The following is a 22,357-nucleotide window of genomic DNA, read 5'->3' on the forward strand; positions in this document are numbered from 1 at the left end:
AATATTGAGCTATCATCAATGTGATTTTTGCTGGAATTGTAGTGACAGCATCTAGAGGATTGAACTCTTTCAAACAATCTAACACAGGGCAAGACCCTGGCCTGAGATTGAAGTATCAATTTTTATAGAAACATAGAAACCAGGAGAAGGATGGGGACATTTGGTCCTTCCAGGTTGCTTTACTGTTTAATATGATCATGACTGATTCTCTGTCTCAATGTATATTCATTTTATCTATCCATACCCCTTGATGCTTTTGATACCTAAAGATTTATCAATCACTTTCTTGAATATACTCAGTTACCTAACTTCTGCTGCCTTCCATCATTACAAATTCACAGGTTGAAAGAGGAGTTGCAGGTAGACAGGGTGGTGAAGAAGGAATTCAGTACACTTACCTTTATTGGCCAGTGCATTGTGTATAGGAATTGGGGTGTCATGTTGTCATGTTATGCCCATACAGGACATTAGCAACTTTTGGAATACTGCATTCAATTCTGGCCTCCCTGCCTTAGGAAAGATATTGTTAAACTTGAAAGAGCTCAGAAAAGATTTACAAGGATTTAATTGGGACTGAAGGGTTTGAGCTATAAGGAGAGGCTGAATGGGCTGGAACTATTTTCTCTGGGGCATCGGAGGCTGAGGTGTGATCTTATAGAGGTTTATAAAATCGTGAGGGGCATAGATAGGGTGAATAGCTAAGGTCTTTTTCCCAGGGTAGGGGAGTCCAAAACGAGAGGTCTAGGGTGAGAGGGGAAAGATTTAAAAGGGACCTAAGCAGCAACTTTTACACACAGAGGCTGGTGCATGTATAGAAATGAGCTGCCAGAGGAAGTAGAGGCTGGTACAATTACAACATTTAAAGGGCAGCTGGATGGGTACAAGAATGGGAAGGGTTTAGATGGATATAGGACAAATGCTGGAAAATGGGACTGGATTAGTGGAGGGTATCCGGTTGGCATGAAAGAGTTGGGCCAAAGGGTCTGTTTCAGTTCTGTACAACTCTATGACTCTGTGACTCTGAGTGTAGAAATGTTTCTTCATTTCAGTCCTAAATCACCAACCCATTTCCTGAGTCTGTGTCCCCTGGTCATAGACTCCCCAAACAGGGAACCATCCTCCATGTGTCGTGCCTGTGGAGCCCTGTTTGAATTTTATATGTTTTGATTGGATCGCGTCTCATCCTCTAGCGAATACAGACCCAATTGAAACAATCCTGAAAGAAATCCTCAAACAGACCTGTCTTCAGAGACAGTTCTGCCATCCCTGGTATCAGTCCAGCAAAACTCAGTTGCATTCCCACTATGGTAAGTATATCTTATCTTTGGCAGGGCAACCAAAGTACTCCAGGTCTGGTCTCACCAAGGCCCTGTATAACTGGAAACACTATGTGATGGATCACTGCTGTGACTCATATAGAGAAACTTTGGGCTTTTCCTGCCAGAGCCTTCACACTCTATCACCACCACCATTCCTCATCTCGTCCTCACCCCACCCCACCGCACCCCGTATTTACAGATTCCTATCCCTCCAGACTGTGGCTTACCCCTGGGGACTGTCAAGTTTGATCCCTAGTCATAACCACTGTCCTTGGAATCTTATCATCAACTGCCTTTAGCAGGAGATTAGGCTGAGATCTAGTTGTACCCGTCACCATCTCTGTCTCACTTAGATTCTCTGTAAATAGCACCCAAAATCTCCGTATGCCATACTTAGTGAACAAAGTTAAATATGGGAACTTGATCTTACTTGACTCTCAGAATCAATCTGAAGTCCTCCGTGCCAATAGCCATAAAACCCATAAGCAAGAAATAATTTGTGAAGTTTATTGACTCTAATCTTTCCAGTAATAAAAATTCCAAGAGTGGGTGATTACATTGATGGTTGAAAAATCATGTTGGAATAACAAGAGCCAGTAGCAATCACTTTATGGAATTTATCTGCACCATAAATTCTTCTTAACGTTACTTGGCCCCGGCCACCATTATTGCAGAGTGCACCATAAAAATCTCTCAGATATTTTCCTTCCCCATCATTCATTCTTTACGTGAGTGTATTTTGAATTCTGCATAAAACAGGGACAGAAGCACTTGGAGCAGTAATCTCTTTCTGTCTGTGCTACGTTATTCCTCTTGTATCCACTTAGAGCGGTACAATATTTGCAATTGGCTCTAATCTCTGTCTTTCATTGAAGATTGAATGTTGGTGTCAAGGGCAATTCTTAGTTACTATTGTAAATTATTTTGTGATTAATCCATCAAGAATGCTTGCAAAGCATTTCTTTCTAAGGGCATTGCATTCAATAGGTGTGCGGTTATGGTAAAGTTCGGCATTGTGTGCACTTCCTGTCTGCCTCCTATTGAAAAGACGTGGAAAGACTGAAATCAGCACCAGGCGTGACTTTCCCTAGACCATGCAATGAATGAATACAGCCTTCAGAAAAAAAAATGAAACAGCTCAAAGCCTTTTCCTTTAAATTAGAGAAGATTGAGTGGTAACCTTATTAAGGTTTTTGAAGACGATCAGATTTGAAGTAAGGCTCCATATTTCTGAAGGAGGCCTGATAGAAATCCCCTGTTAGAAATGCAGAGTTCTTTCTTAATGTGAAATGGAAGTGGAGTGTCAATCTGAGAGAGATTACCACCCCTCAGAATATCCAGATTAATGATTAAAGTGGAAATCCTGGCCTTCAAGACGGTGATCCGAAGGAACACACGTGAGGTGTTGTGTTTTGGTAAGGCAAACCAGGGCAGGACCTATGCAGTTAATGGTAGGCTCCTGGGGAATGTTGCTGAACAAAGAGACCTTGGGGTGCAGGTGCATTGTTCCTTGAAAGTGGAATCATGGGTAGACAAGGTGATGAAGAAGGCATTTGGCATGCTTGCTTTTATTGGTCAGTGCATTGAGTATTGGAGTTGGGATGTCATGGTGCCCCTATCCAGGCCATTTGTGAGGCCACTTTTAGTATACTGCATACAATTCTGGTCACCCTTCTATAGGAAGGATGTTGTTAAACTTGAAAGGGTTCAGAAAAGATTAACAAAGATGTTGCTGGGATTGGAGGATTTGAGCTATAGAGAGAGGCTGAGTAGGCTGAAGCTATTTTTCCTGGAGCATCAGGGGCTGAGGGGTGACCTTATAGACATTTATAGAATCATGAGGGGCGTGGATAGGATGAATAGCTAAGGTTTAAGGTGAGAAGGAAAAGATTTAAAAGGGACTTAAGGGGCAACTTTTTCATGCAGAGGGTGTTGTGTGTACGGAATGAGCTGCCAAAGGAGGTGGTGGAGGCTGGTACAATTACAATATTTAAAAGGCATTTGGATGGGTATATGAATAGGAAGGGTTTAGAGGGATATGGGCCAAATGCTGGCAAATGGAACTAGATTAATTTAGGATATCTGGTTGGCATGGACGAGTTGAACTAAAGGGTCTATTTCCATGCTGTACAATTCTATGACTCTTGCAACTCTTTGTAACCCAGCAAGGGACACAATCCACAATGTAAAAATTACTCTGATTTTCCGGAGAACACAGACAGAGGTTCATTAACTTCCAAAGCCCATTCATCCTGTTTCCTTCATCAGTGTTTTGAAATTCCCTGGGATCCAATGTGGATTTATCTGCTGTGTCACCTACCTCAACAGATTCTTTATACCACGTGCGTTTCCTTTAAAGGTTATGATGGAGGTCAGTATAATTCAGACTGAGTGGCAATGGGAAAGTGGCGAGAAATCAAGAAAATCGAGTAGTGTTTATTTCTGCTCAAATCTTCTCCCATTTTGTTAATGTCAAACCTAAGTGCACTTAAGTAAGGAAGAAAAATAAGCTAAACTTGGCAATGACTTCCAGAATATCTTAAAGAGATAAAAGAAAAGCACTTTCACAGAGGCAATGCTGTTTTTGCTAGTTTTGATGCGATATCATCACAATACAGAGCAAGTATTGAGGTGACAGAAGCATCACTGCCTGTCACCTTCTGCAGAAAGCATTTTAAAATTGTAGCTAACATCACGCTGCAAGAGGCAAAGCTCCTAAACCTTTCATCTGTCACATTGCAGGATCAATGATAGCTTATGCACGTTCCACTGATGACAGTGAGTGAATAGTCAGGGTTAAACCTGCAGAGGTAGCTGTTGGCTAGGAGCTATGATTTTCCCATAACTTATTCACAATTTAACACTCCCATTCACTTCTGCAAGTGCTATACATTCAAACCACACATTTCTTGCAAGTAGTCACCAGAAATTCTCTCATCCTCATGAAGTAAGATCATGTTATTCCACTCCCAATTAGAATCATGGATGGCTAAGGCACAGTAAAAGGCCCTTTGGTCCATCTGTTCCATGTTCAATCACCCTTTCATCTACATACATAGTGAAAATGTGCTCATTGTAGCAGAAATTTATGAGGAGCAGGGAGGGAATGATAATATCCTGCTGAATTTGCCAGTAACCAGAAAAGACCAACTGGAGACAAATTAATGGACTATTGTGGGTACTGTAAATCTGAAACAAAAGCAGAAATTGCTGGAGAAACTGAACAGCCTCGGTGGAGAGAGTAAACAATAAGTGGAGATGGAGAGAGAGAGAGAGTAGCAGTTAATCAGACAAAGGGATGGATAATGCTGAGCCAGGGAGAAAGAAAATGTGATAATGGGGACCATTTGCGAGTGAAAATGGCGTGGCTGTGATGAAAACAGTTCATGTCATGGTAGGGCCTGGTTTGTGGGGCTTGGTAAAGGACATGGAAGAAGGTGTTCAGGCCCTGAAATTATTGACCTCAATATTGAGTCCTGAAGGCCCAAGGTCCCCAAGTGGATCATTTGCCGCCATTTCCACCACCTCCAGCAGGATGCTGCCACTAGCTACATATTCCCCTCCCCTGACAGCCTTCGTTAGAGACTGTTCCCTCTTGGAAAACATCAGTTCACTCTCCTCCACTCCCATCACCTCTCCCCCCACACTCACACGGCACCTTCCCATGCTATCATCGTAGGTGTAACTCCTGCCTGTTTACTTCCTCCCTCCTCACCATCCAAGGCCCCAGATATATTTCAGGTGAAGCAGTGATTTACCTGCACTTCACTGAATCAAATCTACTGTGTTATGTGGTCTCCTCTAAAGTGGGAAGACAAAATACAGACTGTGTGGGGGGCGTTGGGGGTCTGGGGTTGGTCACTTTGCAGAACATCTATGTTCTATCTGCAGAAATGACCTTGAGCTTCCAGTTGCCTGCTGCTTCAACACACCACTGTCTTCCCTGGTTAGCATTTCTGTCTTAGGCTTGCCAAATTGCTCCAGTGAAGTTCAGTGCAAGCTGGAAGAACAACATCTCGTTTTCAACTTGGGAACAATGCAGCCTTCAGGACTCAATATCGAGTTCAACAATTTTAGGCCCAGAGTACCTTCTTCCATCCACAGACCCCAGGCCCTTTAATGATATGGGCTGCTTTCAGCACAGCCAACCCATTCTCACCAACTAATGGTGGCCATCGTCAGCTTTACTTTTCCCTGAACTCACCACAATCCATCCCTTTGTCTGCCTAATTGCTGTTCTCTCCCTCTAGGTTTCATCTCCACCTGTAGTTTACTCCTCCCACCTCACCCCCACCCTGCCTTCAGCATAAAGACCACCTTTTCCTCGCTAAAATTTGTTTAGAAGAAAGGTCACTGGACCTGAAACATTAACTCTGCTTTCTCTCTCCGCAGATGCTGCCAGACTTTATGAGATTCTCTAGCAATTTCTAATTTAGTTGTGATGGATTCTTCTTTTGATTTTTTTGCAGAAAGTGGCCAACATTAGCTGAACCAGTATTTATTTCCCATTTTTATTGTCCCTGGAGAAGGTGGTGGTATTTTTGCCATGTCTAACAGTTAGCATGTCAGCATTGTACAGAATACCTGTATCTTATTTTTGGAAATATTGTAAAGCAGCCAACATAATCAAAGACACCCCCCACCCCGGTTATCGCCTCTTCCACCCTCTTCCATCAGGCAGAAGATACAGAAGTTTGAAACACATAACAACAGATTCAAGAACAATTTCTTCCCCTCCGTTGTCAGATGTATGAATAGACCGCTCATATGTCAGATCTTTCTCTGCATCTTCACTGTAGCTGTAACACTACATTCTGCATTCTGTTCTATTACCCTAATGTACTTATGTAAGGTACAATTTGTCTGGTTAGCACTCAATACAATATTTTTCACTGTATCTCAGTACATGTGACAATAATTAATCAAATCAAATGGAATATAAACTGCAAAAAATGAATGTTGGACACTGTTGTGCTGCACAGCATGTACTACTAGTTTTTTTTCAACAACTTGAAGATCAATGTGAAGCTGAGTTCACTTATTCGTTGTACAAGATTCTGTAACTTTGGAGAATCTAGACTTCATACTTTGGTGAAACATGCTGACACCAAATGCCCTGGGGTTAAAACAAAACTGCCTAACAATAGATTTTATTGTTATGTTGCAAAAAAATCACAGAACTGAGAAAATGGTCATTTTCACTCATGCTTTCAAGAAACCTTCAAGCGTCCTCATGTGAATGGAAAAGAAACAGCACTGAAAACTCTGAGAGGGGGATACTTTTAAGTCCAACTGACTGGTCAACAAACTGAGGATTCCCACAGTTGAAAACAGTAGGATATCATCATGGAAAATTGAAAGAACTGTGAGCAAGGCATAACATTCCATCCGTGTGGCTTGGCCCCTTGATCTTGATCTTGAATTCTTTCCTTTTGCCAATGTTTTCTGCCCATGATATTTCTTCTGAATTGGCTGCGTCACCCATCGTATTTTGTGAATGAATATGCATGTGCATTGGGATTTCAAGGAGTGAATATATTTGCATATTTAAAATTGATAAGAATTTTTCCGCCTGTTAATTGGTCAACTTGTTTATAATAAATAAGTTTTTTGTTTACCTTTTCATCAATGAAACGTGGTGTGACTTTCTTTTATCTTAAATAATGGTCCTGTAAGACATTAACTATCCCATAATTAAATGGGTCATTTATATATTTGTGAAGGCTCTTTGAATAGTGGGAACTTGATTGTCAGTTCACTTTTTCCAATCACATACTTGTAATAGACATGCTCCTGTTACCATCACTGTATCATGAAAAGGATACAAAATCCCAGACTCCATCATCATTTCATGCTGATGGGACCCCTGATCTTTGCAACCAAGTAGCCTCTTCCTAGTCCAGGGATATTGGCCCATATTTCCCAGTAGCCAGATAGACATTCCTGCAGCATGGATGGGAGCTCTGCATTATGACCCTCCGGAATCCATAAGGATGTAAACACAGAGCAAATTGCCTGGGGAATTGAAGATTCTAATGGCTAATTCCCCTACACAGGTCTCTTCGAATGTATCAATTTAAATCAGATAACTCAGAAGGTTCTGTCTCAGTTAAGTAAAGAGTTACTCAGAAAAAGTTAGACTGGCCTAACTTTTCATACTGAATCCTAACACTCCCTAACCCCACGTCCCACCACCCCACTTTGCCCACAACTACAACTCCTGCAGAGTGCTCATGCTCCCCAGACGCAGACCCTAACACAATGATCCCCATCCCTACTCCTTCCAAACTATCCCCAAGACCTGAAAACTCTTGCCACCAAACCCAGGACAGTCCCTCTCTCCCAGTCACCTGATAACCTATGCCTTCATACCTCACTCCCATTCCCACTAGAACCTGGCATACCCCTGTCCTCCCAGGACCTGACACCATACTCCCACCACCAGACACAATCCTGAGCCCCCACCCTAGCCCCAGAACCCAGAACTCTCCTATCTGTCACAGGACTGCTGAAAACCCTGTATTCATACTAGGCCCAATATCTCCCATCCACCCTGACTGAACCCAAACACTCCATTACATACTTGGCTCTCTCGCCTGGCATCCAACACACCTGGCACTCAATGTACTTGGCACTCTATCTAACTGGCACCCAGCAAACCTACTTGCTACACAACTGGCGTCCCTACCATCTGTGCTCTTACTTGTCAAACTTTCTAACTGGTATCCTATCTCCTACCCACGTGGTACCCTACTTACCCAGCATTCTACCCATTTGGCATTCTCCCAAGTTGACACCCTAGTTATGTTGTACTCTACCTACCTGGCACCTATTTACGGGTACCCTATCAAACTGACACCCTGGAAAGCTGCCTCCTGCCCACCTAGTATCCTAACCTGGCACCTTACCAACTTCGCATCCTACCGACTTGGCATCCTGTCTAACTAGCATCCTGCTTACCTAGCACCCTACTAACCTGGAACCCTACCCACCTGACACTCTAATTTCACACTTAGCTTATGGTCTAATCCCCTCACAAACTGGCTGCCTGTACCTGCTCGATCTTCAAGTCACTGATTATGGCAACTGATTGCTGTGAAAAACGGCATGTAGTTTGCTTTCCCCATTTCTTCCGCACTATAAGGAACTTATCAGATTTGAAGGACAGCTCCACATTTCTGAAAGAGCCCTAACTCGAATTTCCTATCAAAAATGTGGAGCTTTTCCTTGACGTCAAAAATTGAAAGAGTAGATTGGCAATCAGTGTGTTTGCCGCTCTTTAGATAATCCAATGTGTCTGTGAATATAATGTTTGTGTATAACATTGAATTATAATTAACATTCTGTTGGATTCTTCAATACCATTCTACACACATTTAAATTCTTATGTTACAGCGGAGAACGTAAACATTGGTGTATAAAATAAAATATCTTAGTGGGGGCAAACTGTATATCAATGCTGAGCTGCCTTGTTGAACCACTGTTGTCCATATACTGGCTGGGTGCAGGCATACAATGCGATAGGGTTAGGGTTAGGTTTAGGGTTAGGGTTAGTGCAGTACTGAGAGACTGCTGCTCAGTCAGTGACACTGTCTTTTGAATGGCATACTAAATAACATTTAAGCATAGCATTTTAAGGAGGGTGTTCAAGGATTTTGACTCAATGACAAGGAAGGCTTAAGGGGATCTTGCAATTAGCGGGGATCATATGCATCTCAGAGTCATACAGCACAGAAATAGATCCTATGGTCCAACTGGTCCATGTTAACCAGGTTTCCTAAACTGAACTAGTCCCATTTACCTGCATTTGGCCCATATCCCTCTAAGCCTTTCCTATTCGTGTACCTGTCCTAATGTCTTTTAATTGTTATAAATGTACCCCCTTTACCACTTCATCTGGCAGCTAGTTCCATAGATGCACCACACTCTGTGTGAAAAAGTTGCCCCTCAGGTCCTTTTTAAATCATCCTCCTCTCACCTTAAACCTATGCCCTCTAGTTTTGGACTCCCCTACTCTGAAGAAAAGACTTTGGCTATTCACCTAATCTCTGCCCCTCATGATTTTATAAATCTCTATAAGGCCACCTATCAGCCTCCTACAATCCAGGGAAAAATCTCCCAGCCTATCCAACCTCCCTTATAATTTAAACCTTCCAGTCTTGGTAATGTTCTTGTAAAACTTTTTTGCATCCTTTCCAGCTTAATAATATCCTTCCAAAGCAGGGTAACCAGAATTATATACAGCATTCCAAATGTGTCCTTACCAATGTCTTGTATAGCTGCAATAAGACATCCCAACTCCTGTGCTCAGTGCTCTGACCAAAGAAGGCAAGTGTGCCGACCGTCTTCTTTACCACCCTGTCTACCTGTGACACTACTTGCAAGGAACTATGTTCCTGCACCCCTATGTCTATCTCATAGAGTCATAGAGTCATGGAGTCCTACAGCACGGAGATAAGCCCTTCGACACAAACTGGCCCATGTCGACCAAAGTGTCCATCCACACTAACCCCATTTCCCTGCACATGACTCATATCCTTCTAAACCTTTCCTATCCATATATTTGTCCAAGTGCCTTTTAAATGTTGTTAATGTACCCGCCTTAGCCACTTCTGCTGGCAGCTCATTCCATATGTGTACCACCCTCTGTGTAAAAAAAGTTGCCCATCAGGTTCCCATGTATTCTTTCCCCTCTTACCTTAAACTAATGCCCTGTAGTCCTCGATTTCCCAACTCTGGGAAAAAGACTGAGTGCATTCACCCTATCCATACCTCTCATGGTGACATGTTGCCTCACAGCTCCAGGGACCTGGGTTCAATTCCAGCCTTAGGTGACTGTCTGTGTGGAGTTTGTACATTCTCCCCGTGTCTGCATGGGTTTGCTCCAGTTTCCTGCCATAGACCAAAGATGTGCATGTTAGGTGGATTGGCCATGCTAAATTGCCCATCGTGTCAAGAGTGGGAAATACAGGGATCGGTCTGGGTGTGATGCTCTTTGGAAGTCTGTACTTGAGGGCTGAATAGCCTGTTTCTACACTGTAGGGATTCTATAATTCATGATCTTATACACTTCTATAAGACTCCTACACTCTAAAGAAAAAATTCCTACCTTATCCAACTTCTCCCTATAACTCAGTCCCTTGAGTCCTGGCAACATCCTTGTAAATTTCTTCTATACTCTTTCCAGCTTAATAACATCTTTCCAATAGAAAGGTGACCAAAACTGAACTTCTTCTAGACAGGAGAGTTTATCACTTTTGAAGATGCTGTTAAAAGGGGATTGGCGAGTAACTTCAATGCACCTTGGAGATGGTACACACTGTTGCCAAGAGTACATATTAAAGGTAGTGGATAATTGCTTTGGTCTGAATGGTGTTGAGTTTCAGGAGTGTAGTTGGACCTGCACTCATCCAGGTACCCTTGGGTTGGTCCTTTTAGATGGTGGGCCAGCATTGGGAAGTCTGGAAGTGAGTTCCTTGTCTCCTCTCCCTTCTGCACAGTGACCTCTCTCCTTATCCAATGCTCATTTTACCAGTCATACAGTAGACCCAGATGTACAGAAAATTATTTTCCCATGCAGTGATGATGCAGGAACACTCTGTCAAACCCAATAACTCGGTTCAAAACAGATCTCCCAAAAACACTCCTTCATACTTTCAGAGATTTTGCAATAGCAGACAGTAGTGTCTATCACCTACCTGCAAGTTAAATGCCTCTCACAGTAAATAGTGAGTGTTGGGGTAATACTCTCTCACAGGCAAAAACATGAGACTTCGGTGGGCCCTGTTACAATATTGCTTTAAGAGAGAGCGTAGTAATGAAAAAGGAACCAGTGACAGTCTAGCTTATAGTGTGGGGAAGATGTAACAGTGTTTTCCTGTAACAATCGATGCCGAACCCTTTACAGTAAATCTGTTTGCTGGGTGATCTCTTTCTATCTACAAATAAACAGAAACTTTGTTCAGTTTACCAGTCAGAGTATGAGATTGGTAAATTTGTGTTGAGTAAACACAGATCTGTAAGTTTCAAGAATGTGAATCAAATAAACTGAGTTCACATCAGGATCAGATCAACTGGATTCCTCTGGTTTATTCACATGTGTGCCCTCCTGGTATTGGGTGCTGCATTAGGACTCTGTATGGTCATTAACACTGTATGAAGATTGTATGATGTAAGCACCATCGTCTTTAAGTGCAGGAAACTGCAGGATCTGCTTCTGCAGTTCTGAGGAGGGATCACTCAACCTGAAATGTTAACTCTGATTTCTCTCCACAGATGCTGCCAGACCTGCTGAGCTTTTCCAACGATTTCTGTTTTTGCCTAGGATCTGTTTGGTCTAGTGTGGGAGAGGAAGGCCACTTACTTGTCTAAATAGAGGAGTCTTTTATTGTTAACATGTTATAGTTTGTTACATGTTCATAATTAGTATAGGTTACATTGATTTAACAGTCATTGTTATAAAGACTTTGAGGAGGATGGAGGTCAGGTTTCATGCCTTTGAGATCCAAGCTGTACATGTGACATCATCATGGTGTGTGGTATTTATGGTACTCTGTAATATTAACCCTTTCAGACACATAGACCATAGCACCATTGGTCATGGCTGGAAATGTTTCATTTACCATTCTGTGGCCGTTCAGCTTCCACAGTGTCAGCTCCAGTCAACTGAGCGTCCAAACAGTTAATCCATTTATTGCTTGTTTTAACTGATAAGTGTTAATGTGTGTTATCAATATAAGACTTTCACTTGAAAGTGTTATGCGCTACATTCTAATGCAATGTATGAGCTATAGTATCTTAATTTAACCTCCTATGGTGCAGTGTTGAGTTGAGCTGAACATTTGTTTTAATTGTTCTTAAAATATGAATCCATTGGAAAATCAATTTTTATTACCCAAACTTAGTTGCCCTGGAGGAATGAAGATATAGGGTGGTATTTTATCCAGTGAATGGGGTCTCACCTGATGGCTGAAGAGCTGGTGGGAGGCCTGTATCATGTTGGTTGCAGGCGGCAGCCAGTGTCAAGTACCCATGAGGCACTGAATTAGCCGTGGTAAACTTTCTATAGATTCAGGATCTTGGAGAGCAGAAATCCTGCCGCTTGAGAGTTGCATTAACATTGCAGACAGCGCCACCAGCAGGTTACACACATCGGAGCCTCAGGAACATCTTTCACTGGAGTGTGGGAGGTTGAGGGGGCGATTTTACAGAGGTTTATAAAATCATGAGGGGCACAGATAAGGTGATGGCTGGTGTCTTTTCTCGAGGGTGGAGGATTTCAAGACCAGGGTACATATTTTTAAAGTGAGAGGTGAAGGATTAAAACAAAAAATGGGGGCAATCTTTTTATGCAGACAGTAGTTCATGTGTGGAATGAACTTCCAGAGGAAGTAGTGGATGAGGGTACAGTTATACGTTTAAAAGACATTTGGATAAGTACATGAATAAGAAATGTTTGGAGGGGTATGGGGCAAATGCAGGCAGGTGGGACTAGTTTAGTTTGGGAACATGGTCAGCATGGATTGGTTGGATTGAAGGATCTGTTTCCATGCTGTGTAACTCTATACTCTATGACTACGACTTTAACACAGAGGGGCCTGAGGCCAATGGTAATGAGGGCAGGATGGGGGCATGGAATAGGGAATTGTTAATAAGGGAGCAATGGTGTGACTGGAATCACATTTTGCCAATTTGAGTGGCATAGCAGGTTTAGTGAACCAGTTGGATTTTTACTACAACGTGACACAGCGTGTTAATGGTTAAGATTTGGCCTAAGGATTTATGAGAACTCCATCACCTCTGAGTCGAAGGTAGTGGGTACAAGCCCTGTGACAGGATTAGACCTAAGTGAAGTCCTATGTCCTGACCTATGAGCCTACAATACCGTGCTGAAAGAGTGCTGCTCAGTCAGTGACACTGTCTTTTGAATGGCATTCTAAACATGTTTTCCTCTCAGAGGGACAGAAATGACCCCACAGTCCTATTTTTAAAAAAAATGAGCAAGGAATTTCTCCCTGGTTTTTTGGTCAATATTTGTACCACAATGGTGCAGCAGGGTGGCTCAGTAGTTAGCAGTGCTGCTTCACAGCACAAGGGAACTGGGTTTGATTCCAGCTTTGGGCCATTGTCTGTGTGGAGTATGCATATTCTCCCTGTGTCTGAGTGGGCTTCCTCTGGGTGCTCGGTTCCCTCCCTCAGTCCAATGATGTGCAGTTTAGGTGGATTATCCATGCTAAATTGCCCATAGTGTCCAAGAATGCGCACGCTAGGTGGGTTAGCCATGGGAAATGCAGGGTAGAGGGGGAGTGTCTGGGTGGGATGCTCCACACAATGGTGTGGACTCAATCAGCCGAATGGTCTGTTTCCAAGCTATAGGAATTCAATGATCCAACATCGTGAAGAACAGACATTTTGGTCATGTATCTGATTGCGGTTTGAGATTTGCTTCTTGCATTGCCAACATTGAAGCAGCGATTATGCCTGATTGTGAAATGTCCTGTCATTGGGAAACGTGCTGTAACTGTGCCTTTCTTTCTTATAGACATTGAGTTATAAGCAACTGTGTTGTGCTCCACTGGTCAGGTGCCCTGTGACCCTCACCCAGAGGCTGCACCTGATAATAGCCAATAGGATGAGACACCAGAAATGTGAGAAACTTGTATCCGAGTCAAAGACAACACCTTCAGGAGGGCAAGGAGAGAACATGGCTCAGGAAAAGAAAACACATTACATCTTATTTTAGTTCCTTTTTTATTGCATCATTCCAGGTGACTTATTCCATTTCCGAAATGAATGATATGCATGTCCCATGAAGAAGGTTTCAGGCAGACATCTGGCTAATAGTTATTTTTCATTTGAATTGGAGAATTAATGCTCATTAAAATAAGCATTAACAGTAATGGAGCATTGCTAAGTTACTTTTAATGAAGCACACTGAGGATGTGTCTATGTAGATAAGAGGCTGTAATTCTGTAGGCAGCAGTTCAGAAGGCATCTGAAACTGTAAGGCCAAGGTTAGAGCAAATTAATATCTTAAATGGAAAACAGATTGGATTCCAGGCTGATTTTCACTGAGGAGCGAGGCAAGTTTTCTTATGTGCCTGCCTGACCTGGTCTCCACTTCCACAGAGTGTTAGGCCCCGTCAAATATTTGGCATTTAATAAATCAAAGAGATTATGGTTCACGCCCAGGAAAACTTTAGATGAAAGCTATCCTGAAAATAGCTTGAACCACCAAGAATTCAAGAAGTGAGAGTGTTCAGGAATCTGTGTTTGTGAATCAACTTCTGACCTCATTTATTTCCATAACTGTCCATCCAGGGAAATGAAGAGAGAAGTAGAAACATAGGCAAGGATAGGCAGCAAGACTGGTAAAGGATGAAATAGATGGACAACAGCGAAATGCAGAGAACTAACCACAGGTAGAGGGAGAATGAGGGAGACAAGCATCAGAGGAATAGAGCAAGCAACAGAGATACATCTATATTAAGGGCAAAAGAGACAAATAAAGGGCAGAATTTTCTAGGACCACTTGAAGCTTTTAGAAAGATGTGTGGGGAGATCTAACTGAATGGGAGGAAAAATGCAGTTTTCTAATTTGCTATTAAGTTCTCAGACCTTTCAGTCTAGTTGTCTTTCCTGTTGTACATACTCAGGAACCTGTTTTGTCCTCATTAGCATGTCATGAATACTCATTGATACTCCAAATAATATACACAAACTCAATCTTGTCAGCCAAAAATGAGAAACACGTACATTCACAAATCTAAATATATCTCTGAGGTCTGTACCTAGTGAGATGCATTCCACTCTACTAGCACTGGTGAGTACAAATGTCTTCAGTTACTCATTTCCTTCAACTAAGCCATTTCTTTGTACAAATGCTTACTGTGTTAGGCGTGAAGCATCTCCGTGTTGATCAGCCCGCGATAAGACTGAGTTACATTCATTCTGGCTTGTTGTTAAACATTTACAATATTAGTGGGGAAGTCCGACCAGACCAACAAATCTATCCAAGTGAGGCTGCCCCACACTGGCTGATACCAGCAAATTTCACAGGGACAGGCAAGGGGGAGATGAACTCACAAGGGATGGAAGGATTCAATTAGCAGCATGTTATGATGTATCTCATGATCAATGTGTCAGTATACCTTTAAGAGACTTGCTCATGATGCTATTATTGTATCACAGCATGCCATATAGTCATAGAGTCATACAGCAGGGAAACAGACCCTTTGATCCAACCAGTCCATGCCAAACATAATCCCAAACTAAACTAGTCCTGCCTGCCTGCTTCTAGCCCATGTCCCTCCAAACCTTTCCTATTCATGTACTTATATAAATGTCTTTTAAATGTTGTAATTGTACCCGCATCCACCACTTCCTCTGGCAGTTCATGCCATGTGTGAACCCACTCTGTGTAAAAAAGTTGCCCCTCATGTCTTTTTTAAATCTCTCTCCTCTCACTTTAAAAATGTGCCCCCTAGTCTTGAAATCTCCTATCTTAGGGAAAAGACAAGTACTATTAACTTTATCTACAACCCTCATTATTTTATAAACTTCGATCAGGTTGCCTCTCAACCTCCTACACTCCAGTGAAAAAAGTCCCAGCCTATCCAGCATTTCTTTATAACTCAAGCCTTTCATTACTCAGCAACGTCCTGGTAAATCTCTTCTGAACGCTCTCCAGCTTAATAATATTTGTATTCCATCTTACCCTCTGATCACTAGAAGCATGACATACTAGAAGAAACATGCTGTTCTGTGGAACTTAATGGCTTAATATCAGCCCAGACACTCCGGTGTCTGAGAACTGTAATATTTCTATGTAATAACTAGCTGCAATAAATGTTTATTGGCTCTTTCAAAATCACATTATCTGTGCCAAGTTTTCTATGTTACAGGGTATAACATAAGCATTGTCACGTCAAGTAAAATACCTGTGGCCCTATTGGTGGAAAAGCCCACATCACAAACATTAGGTTGTGTGAAGGAGATGCCAAGGAGAGATGGAACATTTTCAAATGCAAATTAGTGAGGACCACTGCAAATTATGAACCAACATCAAAGAATATGTTGACTGCACGTTTGAAAGCAGGATTTCAGCTCAGCAAGTTTATTATAATATCCCTTTTTATGGCAGAACAGGACATGTGAGGCTGTAGTGCTGTGACAATGTCACTGGGCCAGTAATCCAGAACACCAGGCTAATGTTCTGGCCTAACATATGGGTTTGAACCCATCAAGACAGATGGTGAAATTTGAATTCAATAGAAATCTGATGTTAAAGACTAGCCTAATGGGATCCATGTAACCATTGCTATAAAAGCCTATCAGATTGTTACCTGGCCTGGCATGTGTGTGACTCGAGTACCACAATACGGTTGACTCTTAATTGCTGTCTGAGCAGTTAGGCAATGAATTGCCAGTGATGCCCATATCTAATGAGTAAAAATGGCATAACACCCAAGAGGAGTCCAGGGCTGGAAGTGCTCAACCAAACCTGGTCATTTTCATCCAGAGAGGTGACAATGCTAGAGTTGGCCATGAATGGGTGCAGTGGACCATTGGGTGATGTTAGGATGGGGCAAGTATCCAGGATGGTGAAGTTTCCCCGGTGCACAGTTCTCCCTTTTAAAGAGAGCTGGAGAAATGGATGGGGCATGGATAGTGATGGCTGGAAACTGAGCAACATTTCAACATTTCTATTTATATTCTTTGCAGTTCAATTGCTGTATGATCTTTGCATGTTATGATCTGCCTGTACTACAAGCAAAACAAAACTTTTCACTGTACCTCAGTACATGTGACAATAATAAATCAAATCAAATCATTGATGAATTTTCACTTTGAAGACTTTCAGAATTTGGGGAAGAAGCTGTTTGCCATTCGCATTCCTGTTTGTTGAAAGTGGCTCTTTCTGAAGTCATCTCGAATCATGATGTTATCCTTCATTCTCCATTTATTTCCCCTGCAGGACAGCAACTGGACCCACTTACCCTGAGGAAGCATTGCTAACCTCTGCGAAGGAGGATGGAACCTCAGAGGGTGTAGCAAATCATCATTGCTCTACATCCACATTTATATGTGTAAACAACTCAGCTCTGAGGGATCATAGATGTGTAAGGGCACTTCAGAGTTACAAGTCCAACTGCTTGGAGACAGCATTGAACAGGCCTATGAAACTCAGAGGAGTGCTGAAGGTGAATTGGATGTCAGTCTGGTTCTCTGCCATCATCCACTAGGTGGTAAATACTGGGTGTACAGTTGGAGGTACATATGTGTGAGCCAGCCAATGCAGAGGAGTGGAATGCGCCGACATGGACTTTGCAGGAGTCAGTCCAGGCAACTCTGCCATCAGCCTCCCTATGCTGTGCATGGCTTCTTCCATTGTGTAGCGAGTGACTGTCATGGTGGCTTGCAGCTACTACCTTGATTGTGAGTTAAGGTGCCCTGAGCCAGGGTGATCGAGGGATGAGGAGCCTGGAGTCACAGCTAGCCTCTGGTTCCTGCCCAGAGAGTAGCAAATGGACTTCATGGTGGTGAATTAGCAGCTGCTGATGCCGGTAGGGAGGGAGCAGTGGAGAGGTCAGCTATCACGGTGTTTCTGATGGGCACTACCCCTCTGCCATTGGCATCAGTCCCTCCAAATGCCCAGGTGCTACCACCAGCAATGGGGCACTGACAAACCAGAGGATGCCAACCCAAGGTATCCCAGGGCTAAGGGTCAACAGCCTAGAAGGAGGAGGAAAGGGGTAACCATGCCAAAAATACATAATTACTGAATTTAAAAAACACGTCCACCTTAGTACAATGGAGGTTCAGAAGAATGATTGATTGTTCAATGCTGAGAGTTAGAAAAATTTGGTTAATGGTTTTGTTTCTATAAAATTGCTTTTCAGCTGCATTTGTGTGTGATGTGATGGCTTTGATTGGGATTGACTTTAAGCTGTGAACAGAGTTTGTGCCCATGTGGCACTGTCTGATCATCTTCAGCGTCTCTACATCGGCACAAGCACAGGAGCTCTGATGTTCATAGGTGGGAGATGCCAGGAAGATGTAAGCGCAGGCCAAATACTATAGTCGAGCAGGTGACAGAAATCTCATGGAATATGAAGTCTCAATAAACCAACTTTGTAGCTGATAGCGCTCCTCATCATCATCAGACTCAGGGCTGTCTCCATCAGAAAATCTCTGCCAGGCTTCTCCTCTCTAAAGGGCCAGACTGTACAAGGTGCTGCTCACAATAACCATGAGCAAAACTCCAGCAGCAGGATATTGGAGGGTTCCATCTATCCAAGCGTCTCAAAAGCACTCCAGAGAAGGTGGTGGAGGTAGATACAATAGCAATGTTTGAGGCATCTCGACAGACGCATGAACAGGCAGGGGATAGAGGGATACAGGCTGCATAGAGGTAAAAGGTTTTTAGTTTAAAAAGCCATTATGTGTTGGCGCAGTCTTAGTGGGCCAGAGGGCCTGTTCCTATGCTGTACTTTCCTCTGTTCTTTGTTAATTGTCAGTCATCATGGGTTGTCCCATGTTTCACTGCTATGTCTCTACCAACCAGGCTCTGCTTGCTAATCGCCCAACACACACGTCTCATGCTGTATAAATGTTTTTTGAGGGATGGCCTTTTGGAAGTTTAAAAAGTCATGTAGGGCATAGATAAGGTGAATAGCAAAGGCCTTTACCCTTGGTTGGGGCAGTTCAAAACTAGGGGCCATATTTTTAAGGTGAGAGGAGAAAGATCTAAAAGGGACCTGAGGGGCAATTTTTTCACTTAGAGGGTGGTTTGTTTGTTCATAGGAAGTGTCCATAGAAAGTGATAGATGCAGCTACAGTTATAACATTTTAAAGACTTTTGGGCAGGTACGTGAATAGGAAAGGTTTAAAGGGATATGGGCCAAATGCAGGCAAATGGGACCAGTTTAGTTTGGGATTTCGGTTGGCATAGACAAGTTGGACTAAAGGATCTGGTTTCATGCTGTATAACTCTATGACTTTATGACTTTGACATTTCTTGCAAATTGCCCTGATAAGCAGAAGTTTGGACAATTTTAGATTTTATTCAGTCATGGGACGTGGGTGTCTCTGGCTGGCCAGCATTTATTGTCCATTCCTTGTCAGAAAAGATGTGTCTTTTTCAGCAATAACAGAATTACATGAAATCTACAGCATAGAACTCGACTAGTTCATGCAAATGTTTGTACACAGCATGAGATTCAGTTCATCGAAATTGATTTTTCCCCTCTAGCAGCTGTATCTTTCTATTCCCACCTCCTTCATTTTTGAATCAAGCAGAAACTGAATTGCATAGTTTCTATCTGCTTCAATTATTCCACATGCCAGTAAATTCCACACTCTCACCATTCTCTGTGTGAAGAAGTTTCTCCTAAATCCTTGTTTGAATCTGTTGGTGCCTATTTTATATTTGTTCTGGACACGTATGCTAACGGGAATGTGTGTCCACATCCAAACTATTGAAACCCTAATTAATTTTTAAGTCTCACTATCTCCTGTAATCTTCCATTTTCCAAAGACGGCAATCTTGCCTGTTAGTTACAGACAGTCATTCCCTACAGCATTTTAATGAATCTTTTGTGCACTCTCTCCAGTGCAGTGAGGAAACCATAATTGCACGGTACAGCATAAATTGAACAATTATCTCCCTCATTTTGTATTTTACCCCTCTAAAAACAGGACTGAGTGCTTTGTTTGCTCTCTTTGTGGGCTTATTAACTTGTACTGCTAATTTTTATGCTAGTTCCATAAAATCCAATTCAGATTTTTGGTTTTGCAGGTGGAAATTGTTTGAAATAGTGAATGGTGTCTCTGTTATAGAGCATCACGTGATTTCTGACTGCCACTATGTATCAGATTTGAGTGAATGGTAATTCAGGCAAAGGACAGTGGTTGGGTTATACAGGAATATTTGCATTTGCTGACTTTTTTGGCAATAAGCATACGATCAAATATTGGTGTGTGCTTTGAATTCTTTTGCAGAAGACATATTGGATACACCAGACAGACATACGTCCATCTGGACCTCTGCTTTTTCCAAATCTATCAAAGGAGACAGGTTCAATGAGTTCAAACCAAGGATGTTTTAGTTTGAATTTGTCTTCTCAATGATCCAATTACATCGCTGGAATCCATTTAAATTTCCCATCTCTGCTGTTGATTATCACATTCTAGGGATAGTACTTCTCAGAACAAAATTGGCGAATTATCTCACTTGTAGTTCCGGGTAATTTCTGTTAGAAATATTGCATGAGCTCTGGAATTTTACAGGACCCCTATTAGTCTGTACTGCATGACCTGCTTATATCTCACATTATCCAATCTGCATTTTAATTCCTGTCATTACCACATTAAAAAAAAATCATTCATGGATGTGAATATCATTTCCACCATTACCAATTGCCCTTCAGTTGCTTGCAAATGTGTGAAAAAAGTAACAAGGGGGGAAGGCACAGCAGAGATTATTACAGTTTCCAGCCAAGTTGTAGGACAGAGAGTATGGAAAGGGATCAGGAATCCAACTTCAGACACAACAGATTAGGGGGGAGTTATGAGATGGGGGCAGTCAACAAAGAACTGAGGTGTTTGTGTTTAAATGCATGCAGTGTATGAAACAAGGTAAGTGAGATTGTAGCACAGATTAAAATTAGTGGATACAATGTTATGGATATCACAGAGATGTGACAGCAAGGGAACCAGAGCTGGAAACTAAATTTCCAAGGATACATGTCCTATTGAAAGGACAGGCAAATGGGCAGGGGACAGGATTACCTTCTTAGTAAGAAATTAAATTAAAATTGATAGCCAGAAGTGAAATAGATTCAGAGGGGTAGAATCTGTGTGGGTAGAGTTAAGGAACTGTAAAGGCAAAATGACCCTCATGGGAGTTATGTACGGGCCTCATAGCAGCAGACAGAATTTGGGACAGTAAATAAATCAGCAGTTAGAAATAGCATGTAAAAAAGGCACTATTACAATAATCATGGGGAGTTTAATTATGCGGGTGGACTTGGAAAATCAGGTTGGTAGCTGATATGGTTTTTTTTAGAGCAGCTTGTGTTAGAGCCCTGTAGAGAACAGGGATTTCTAGATTTGGTGATGTGTAATGAGACAGACTTGATTTGAGAGTTGAAGGTGTAGGAACCCCTAGGGGGCAGTGATTGTAATATGATAGAATTCACCCTGCAGTTTGAGGGGGGAGAAGCTGGAATCAGATGTAACAGTATTACAGTTGAGTAAAGGTAACTACAAAGATGTGAGGGAGGAGCTAGCAAGAGTCGATTGGAATTGGAGCTGAGCAGGTAAGACGGTGGAGCAGCGATGGCAGGAATTTCAGCAGGTAATTAGGAATACACAGTAGAAATTCATCCCAAGGGAAGGAGAAATATACTAAGAGGAGAATGCAACAACCATGGCTGACAAGGGAAATCAAGGACAGCATAAAAGGAAAAGAAAGACCATGCCATGTATTGAAGATTCATGGGAAGCCAGAGGATTGGGAAACCTTTAAAAACCAGCAGGGGACAACTAAAAAACCAATAAGTGGGGAGAAAATGAAATATGAGGGTGAGCTCATTAGTCGTATAAAAAAAATTGCAAGAGTGTTTTTTGACCTACAGAGAGGCAAGAATGGACATTGGAGCACTGGAAAATGAGTCTGGACAAGTAGTAATGAGGAACAAAGACATGGCAGAGGAACTGAATAGGTACTTTTCATCAATTTTTGCAGTGGAAGACACCAGCAGCATACTAGATCTTCAAGAGAGTCAGAGGGCAGAGATGAGTGGCGTAGCCATCACTAAGAAGAAGAAGCTGGAGAAGCTGAAAGGTCTGAAAGTGGATAAATAACCTGGATCAGATAGACTGCACCCCAGGGTTCTGAAGGCGATAGCGGAGTAGATTGTCAAGGCACTGGTGCTGATCTTTCAGGAATCGCTGAAGTCAGAGGAGAGTTACAGAAGACTGGAACATGGCTAATGTAACACCCCTGTTTAAGAAGGGACTGAGACAGAAGACAG

General features: G+C 42.3%; 1 pseudogene; it reads right to left on the minus strand.

Moving 5' to 3' along the window:
• LOC125484647 overlaps positions 1–22,357 on the minus strand; it is a 198,935-nt pseudogene that overhangs the window by 71,818 nt on the left and 104,760 nt on the right.

This window comes from Rhincodon typus, chromosome 13 (genome assembly GCF_021869965.1).
Source record: "Rhincodon typus isolate 14 chromosome 13, sRhiTyp1.1, whole genome shotgun sequence".
NCBI lineage: Eukaryota > Metazoa > Chordata > Chondrichthyes > Orectolobiformes > Rhincodontidae > Rhincodon > Rhincodon typus.